We start from the raw sequence: 7,177 nt of genomic DNA, 5'->3' as shown, positions 1-7,177 counted from the left end.
CTATGCCTCCATCTTACCAGAAGTCTTACACTTACAGTTTTGATCTCACTTAACTAAGGGTTTACTAGAGAGAATTAAGAGATGAGATGACAGCAAAACTCCAATGGGAATTTTAATTTTCTCATCTTCTGCCCTTATGCTAAAAACAAAATCCCCCCATTTCTATTCCTTCTAGTTAACTGATTAGATACACCCAGAGACTGTCTTCCTGAGGATGGTTCAATATTTTTTTAAAAACTAGGGACCTTCATAAATTTAATTTTTTTCTTAGGTTGGGCCATATTCGATTTTGTAATATATACTTAAAACTTAAATAGAAGAACAGGCATGAGGTTTAACTCTTAAATCTGTAGAAACTGGTAGTGATCCATCAGAAGGACCCTCCCTGAGCAAAACCACTTCTAAATGCACCGTTACATACAAAACATGGCCTCTTAAACTTCTAACAAAAATGTTACTTTTTTGCCCTGGTTTTCCTCCAAGGTAATTTTTAAGTTTAAATGGTAAAATTATATCACTAAAAACACTCCTTGAAAACTGTAGCTTGGAAACAAAAATTATGTAAATATAAAATACAAAAAGTTATCAAACGATAAATAAAGCTATTGAATGCAAACTGTAAAAATGCTTTGTAACTTGCAAAGCACTGTACAAACATAAGATGATACTACCTTTTGCATCTTACTTCTTTGTTAACTAAACTATTTTGTAGTGAAATTGTGTTTCCCTTCCAAGAAATGGAAGAAAATTAAACAATAATGTTTTTAAGAAAAAAATAGTGTTTGCTGTGGTAATTTCCCTGGTAGGTGCCATCATTTTCCCCAACCGCTGCCGGTTACCAGAACTTCACCAGAAGTTATTTAAGACTATTTGAACTAATTGAATCACTAGATCAAATTTAATTTTTTTTTTTGTTACAGAATCACATCCCTTTTCTGCAGAAAGACAAAGCCAAAGCTAGTGTCCACTCATCACAAGGCAGCATCTCATCCTTCTCTCACCTGGTCTAATCGCTACAAGGTTGAAATTGCTACAAGATTAGATTTTAAGATACATTTGTGTGGGAAGATTTAACAATTAATGCCTGCAATTTCTGCTTGAGTACAATGAGACATTTTTATATTTTGGGATATTTACAGCTTTTTAAGTTTTCTGGCATACTCTTAATCATGCACATGGTTAATTGCCAGGCACTTGACTTTGATGAAATGGCCCAGAACCACAGTCACGATGCTGGAAGATGTCTGCTCTCGAGCGGTATCTTTATGTCCTCTCCCGGAGCAAACCTGTCCCACCAGTAGGACCACTCCACAAATGTTAGTCCAGAAATGACAAGCACAGCAAAGTCCAAGTCCGCCTTCAATGGCTTTCTCCCTCTTTTCCTGTAACAAGGTTAATATGGGCTTTAGCAGTAAGTGGGGAAAATTGCTACTGGGATAAAGGCTTGCGACACGGAACTAAAAGCCTCAAAGTAAAAATAGAGCCTGCAGGTCTCCTGGAGCTTGATCTTATGCTGAAAGCAATAATGAAATGGAAATTATAGCTCTACCTGACAGAATTAACTTTATTTAGTTAGAAATCCTTTGTCAAAGAAAGGTGGGATTTCCAGGTTTGAAAGCTGTATCACTCATTAGAGTTTTATTAAGTGGGATTAATATTGACAAAAACAGAGACCATAACTTATAAAGGGGTCAGTTCACCTGAGGACACAAATAAAAACGGCCAGTTCACCACCCACAAACTTTCCAGCTGTTTTATGTCAAGAACTGGAATTTGACACTACAGTTTGTTACAAAGCACCATAGTGGAGTCTGTCTGAGAATGCCAAGTTAATGTACTACATTCATCTCTATTTTGTATCCTGAGGATCTGAAAAGGGAAACTGCCATTTGTTAAATTACAGACTGTAAAAAGATGGGTATATAAAGTTCAATTCAACAATGAAAGGTTTTCTTGCTAACCAGTCCATAATTATGGCTATTCCTCTGTCCTCTTGGCCTGCGGACTTCCTTCTGCTGCTTCCTACCTGATCTCCGTAGCTGCATACGAAAAGAGAGTAGAAACAGGACATGGTTGTTATGTGTTTCTGGGGTAGAGGGGAATACAGTCAGTTTCAGCCTATCCTTAAGATTTTGTTTTTCAATATTTTATTTATTTTATTTTTACAGGGGAAGGGAGGGAGAAAAAGAGGGAGAAAAACATCGAAGTGTGGTTGCCTCTCCTGCGCCCCCTACTGGGGACTTGGCCTGCAACCCAGGCATTGTGTTCTGACTGTGAATCCAATCAGGACTGGACCCTTTGTTCGCAGGCTGATGCTTAATCCACTGAGCCATGCCAGCTGGGGCGTTTTTTAAGTACTCCAAATGCTGCTCTTACCCTTACTGTCTTGTGATTTCTTAATATTTGGCTTCCTTTGGGTTTGTTTTCCTGAATTGGATGCTCAGTCAGTTGTTCCTTTTGTAGGTAACTATGCCGTCATTGTCTTCAATCTGCCTTCCCAATATTGGGTCGCATGTCCCATAGTGGTACAGACATCTAAGAGACAGCCAGGTGTAGTAAGTTACTCACTTCAAGGACTGGAACCACAGACATGCTGTCATACTGTTAAATAGTTTGGCAGAACCTCTGCCTTCAGCTGATACGTACTTTCTAGATTTCTGGGACATGTGCACTAAATACATACGTGCTCACATATGGCAAAGAGGGTAGTTAAGTATTAACAAAATCCAAATGAAAACAGAATTTGAAAGATTCCAACTTGCACCCTTCCTTTAAAATCACCTCACGTTGCTGGCAAGAGCTATTGCCAGGAAATAAAGCCTTCTATTGTGTCAAGAAAAGGCAGCTGCATGAATTTACCTGAAGCATGAATTGAAGGAAACGTTTAGAGAATGCCTGTCTTGGACTATTCTAGTCTATGAGGTTGAGATGCTGTCCTCAGTTTAACAATCCCTGGAGCAAAGCGGTACCCGCGAGGGTTTCTGAGAGCTTCCTATTTGTGCACAGCGTCCCGGGGCAGTGTGGGCAGTCCCTGGGCACCTCCGCCACCCACGGTGTGGCACTGCAGGCGTTGTCGGACAAGGGCTGCGGACCCTGTGACGAGAAACTAGTACCTGGTCACAGGCCTAGGTACTCCGACAAGATATAAGGTGACGTTTTATTCAAGGCGGGAGGTGGAGGAAGCCAAGTCATAGTGGCACTGTGAGTGCTGTGACAAAGCTTAGGCAGCATCTTCACTCTTCAGTATAAATGGTCTTCTCCCACAAAGGGGAGCAGCACATTTTTCTTGTTTGCTATCAAGCTCTGACCAAATTTCTTATATTTTAAATCTTACTTTTAAGTTCTCCCTAGGGCCTTATTTCCCCTTCATCTTTGTCACTAACCACAAATATATATAGGACTCCCCCAAGGAGCTGGTTCTGACTGTGTTATTTTAAGTGGGGGATGGAAGTGAAACCCACAGTCGCCCCACAACCCATTACTGCTCATCATTCAGTGTTTGCTTGCAGTCCTTTTACAGTTTTCCCCACATCACTGCCTCCCAATACTGGAACCCAACGAGGGTGCATCTCCTGGAATGGCTGTACCATGTCCCACTGAGGGTGGGCGGTGCCGAAAGGTGCTTAGCCATGCACTTAAACAAATTCTGGTATTACAAATACTTTGGAAATAGAGGCTAAGCATTTATAGTTGGAGAATGTCCCCTGAGTGATTCTAATGCACATTTTCTTACATATAGCCACCATTTTAGTTCTACTACTTGGAACCGTATTTTAGTCGGGTTTTTTATATAAACCATATTTGCAAATATTTTTAAATAACAATGATATAGTTCTTGAAAAGCTGGACAGTTTTTATGTTCGAAGGAATTCTCTCTCTCAGGAGAGTTTATGCATTAGTGAAGCAGTGTGGAAGCACAATGCAATTCATGTTCCAAGTGCTGGAAATAACGGCTCACGCCTCTCTGCAGTGGGTTGTCCGGGTGGAACTACATCAAATGTAATAGGTCAGTTTCCTGTTCTAGAAGTAGACTAGATTAAAAATAAGCAAACATAAACACCCCTCAGTTACTCCAATGTTAAGTGGATTTCCACTGAATGCAAGGCACCATGGACCAGAAATACACCCCCAGGAAACCGAAATCTCACAGGGCCTGCCCATCTGGAATTTGCTCTGAAGTAGACTTCAGAGTCAGTGGTTTAAGGGAAGCAGAGGTCCAGGGCTGAGGGATGCACAAGTGCAGCCACTTCTGGCGAGAATTTAGGTGAGGCTTTCTGGAAGAATGTGGGAAGGAGGGTTTCAGCCAGTAGAAATGATTGAGGAAAGGGCTTACCAGACTAAGTGAACAACGTAAGCAATGATACTTTTATTTATAGCATATGACTACTTCTTTATAGTATAGTTTCCTCCTTTAAATTCTCCTGGGACATGCAGAAAGAACCAGATGTAGAGGGAGGGAGCCTTTTTCAACTCTTTAGTCTTTAGATACGATACAGTGCTGTCTGTTCCGTTGTAATTTAACAGCAAAAATGTCCATCGGCAAGAGTTATGGGAAATCCAAATTAGTTGCACTCACAGTATGAGAACAATGAAGTTAGCTTATATTATAGCACAGTAGCTGCCAACTTATGTAGAAAAAGCCACCAAATATAAAACCCACCCTTGTTCTTTTTAATTGTGTAACATGAATGAAGAGGATAAATTAGGAAAAACAAGTAAGTAGTAAGTAATGCCTAAAATTTTTTTGTTTATTTTCATTTGAGATCAAAATAAAGCTTTTACCTTTTGACATTTGTCATTGGATACATGACTATAAAAACCATTTGGTCACAAATAATTTTTCTGGTGTGCATATCAGTAATTGCGTAGATATATGAGGTCTGCCCAGAAGGTATCCAGCCCAGTAATATGAAAAATAGACATTTACTGAAGAAGATACAAGACACAAGAAACACTGTACACAGGACAACGATGCCTCAGTCCCCTTCAGAGAAGGCACCTTGGAACCTCACACAGTTCTCCCAATCACCATCAGCTGCCCCATTGTATTTTCCTGAATCTCATTGACGGTCTGAAATCTCTTTCCCTTCAAAGGTGATTTTAGTTTTAGAAAAAAGTCAGAAGTCACAGGGTGCCAAATCTGGGCTGTAGGGGGCTGAGTCACCTGGGTGATTTGAAGTTTTGCCAAAAAACTCTGCACAAGACGTGATGCATGAACAGGCATGTTGTTGTGATGAAGCTGCCAATCACTAGCTGCCCATAGCTGCGGCCTTCTGAATCATCTGAATAGTTTCCACAGAGGAATGTCCAAGCTTCACACAAAAATCTGATGCATATTCATTGCTCTACTCACTTAGTCATTTTGAATGTGACGGCCACACAGTACACATGCTCACTCAATGGCATCTACTGCCCCCACTGACTAGTGCAGTGAAGTTGTCATTGTTCACACATGCACATTCCAGTCTACTCTCCTTGGCTTCCAGGTTACCTCAGTGTCACACAAACTATTCTCATTATATTAACAATCGCTGGACTTTTTCCAGACAGACCTCGTGTACATGTTATAGGTGTTATTGTTTTATAGATACTATAGTTGTACAGGTGCATAGTTGTTCACAATATTTTCTTACAATCCATTGTCTTTCTGTGACATCAGTTGTTACTTCGCCTCTTTCATTTCTGATTTTATTTATTTGGGTCCTCTCTCTTTGTTTCTTGAGGAGCATGGCTAAAGGTTCATCAATCTTGTTTATCTTTTCAAAGAACCAGCTCTTAGTTTCATTGATCTTTTGTATTGTTTTTTTAGTCTCTATGTCATTTCTTTTCTTTTTTTTTATTATTTCCTTCCTTCTGCCTACTCTGGGCTTTTCTCATTCTTTTTCTAGTTCTTTTATTTGTAGTATTAGATTGTTTATTCCAGATTCTTGCTTCTTGAGGTAGGCCTGTAATGCTATGAACTTCCCTCTTAAGACTGCCCCCACTGTGTCCCATAGATTTGGGGTTGGTATGTGTTCATTTTCATTTGTTTCCAGATAATTTTTTATTTCTTTTTTTATCCCATTGATAACCCATTCATTGTTTAATAATATGCTATTTAGCCTCCATGTGTTTGAACACTTTTGAGATTTTTTTAATTGTAGTTGATTTCTAGTTTTATGCCATTGTTATCTGAGAAGATGCTTGATAGGATTTCAACCTTCTTGAATTTGTTAAGACATATTTTGTGTCCTAACATGTGGTCTATCTTTGATAATGTTATGCGTGCACTTGAGAAGAATGTACATTCTGCTGCGTTGGGATAAAGAGTTCTGTAAATATCAGTTAAACCCATCTGACCTAGTGTATCATTTAAGGTCACTGTTTCTTTGTTGATTTTTTATCTGGAAGATCTACCCAGTGATGTCAGTGGGGTGATAAAATGCCCACTACGACTGTATTTCTGTTCATTGCTCCCTTATAGTCCACCAAGAGTTTTTTTTTAAATGTATTTAGATGTTCCTGTATTGGGTACATACATCTTTACCAGGTTTATATCCTCATGTTGGATTGCTCCCTTTAGTATTATGTACTGTCCTCTTTGTCTCCTATTATGACCTTTGTTTTGAAGTCTGTTTTGTCAGATATAAGCACTGCTACCCTAGCTTTTGTGTTCTTTCCATTTGCACGGACTGCTGTTCCCCAACCCTTCACTTTCAGCCTGTGTGAACCGTTTGTTCTGAGGTGGGTTTCTTGGAGGCAGCATACATATGGGTCACATTTTCTTATCAATTCAGCCACCCTATGTCTTTTGATTGGAGCATTTAATCCATTTACATTTAAGGATATTATTGTAGGTACTTATTTATTACCATTTTTTCCTTTTTTTTAAAAAAAGATTTTATTTATTTACTTTTAGAGAGTGGGGGAGAGAAGGAGAAAGAGAGGGACAAAAACACCAACGTGTGAGAGATACATCAGATCAGTTGCCTCTTGCATGCCCCCAACTTGGGGACCTGGCCCACAACCAAGGCATGTGCCCTGACTGGGAATCGAACTGTCAACCTTTCAGTTTGTAGGCCAGCACACAATCCACTGAGCCATGCCATCCAGGGCACCATTTTTTTTCTTTATGACTATGTTCCTCTCTCTTTCTATTTTTTCTTCTCAAAGCAGTTCCCTCAACATTTCTTGCAAT

This window comes from Phyllostomus discolor, chromosome 11, assembly GCF_004126475.2.
Source record: "Phyllostomus discolor isolate MPI-MPIP mPhyDis1 chromosome 11, mPhyDis1.pri.v3, whole genome shotgun sequence".
NCBI classification, from domain to species: Eukaryota; Metazoa; Chordata; class Mammalia; order Chiroptera; family Phyllostomidae; genus Phyllostomus; species Phyllostomus discolor.
This window is presented reverse-complemented; position numbering follows the sequence as displayed.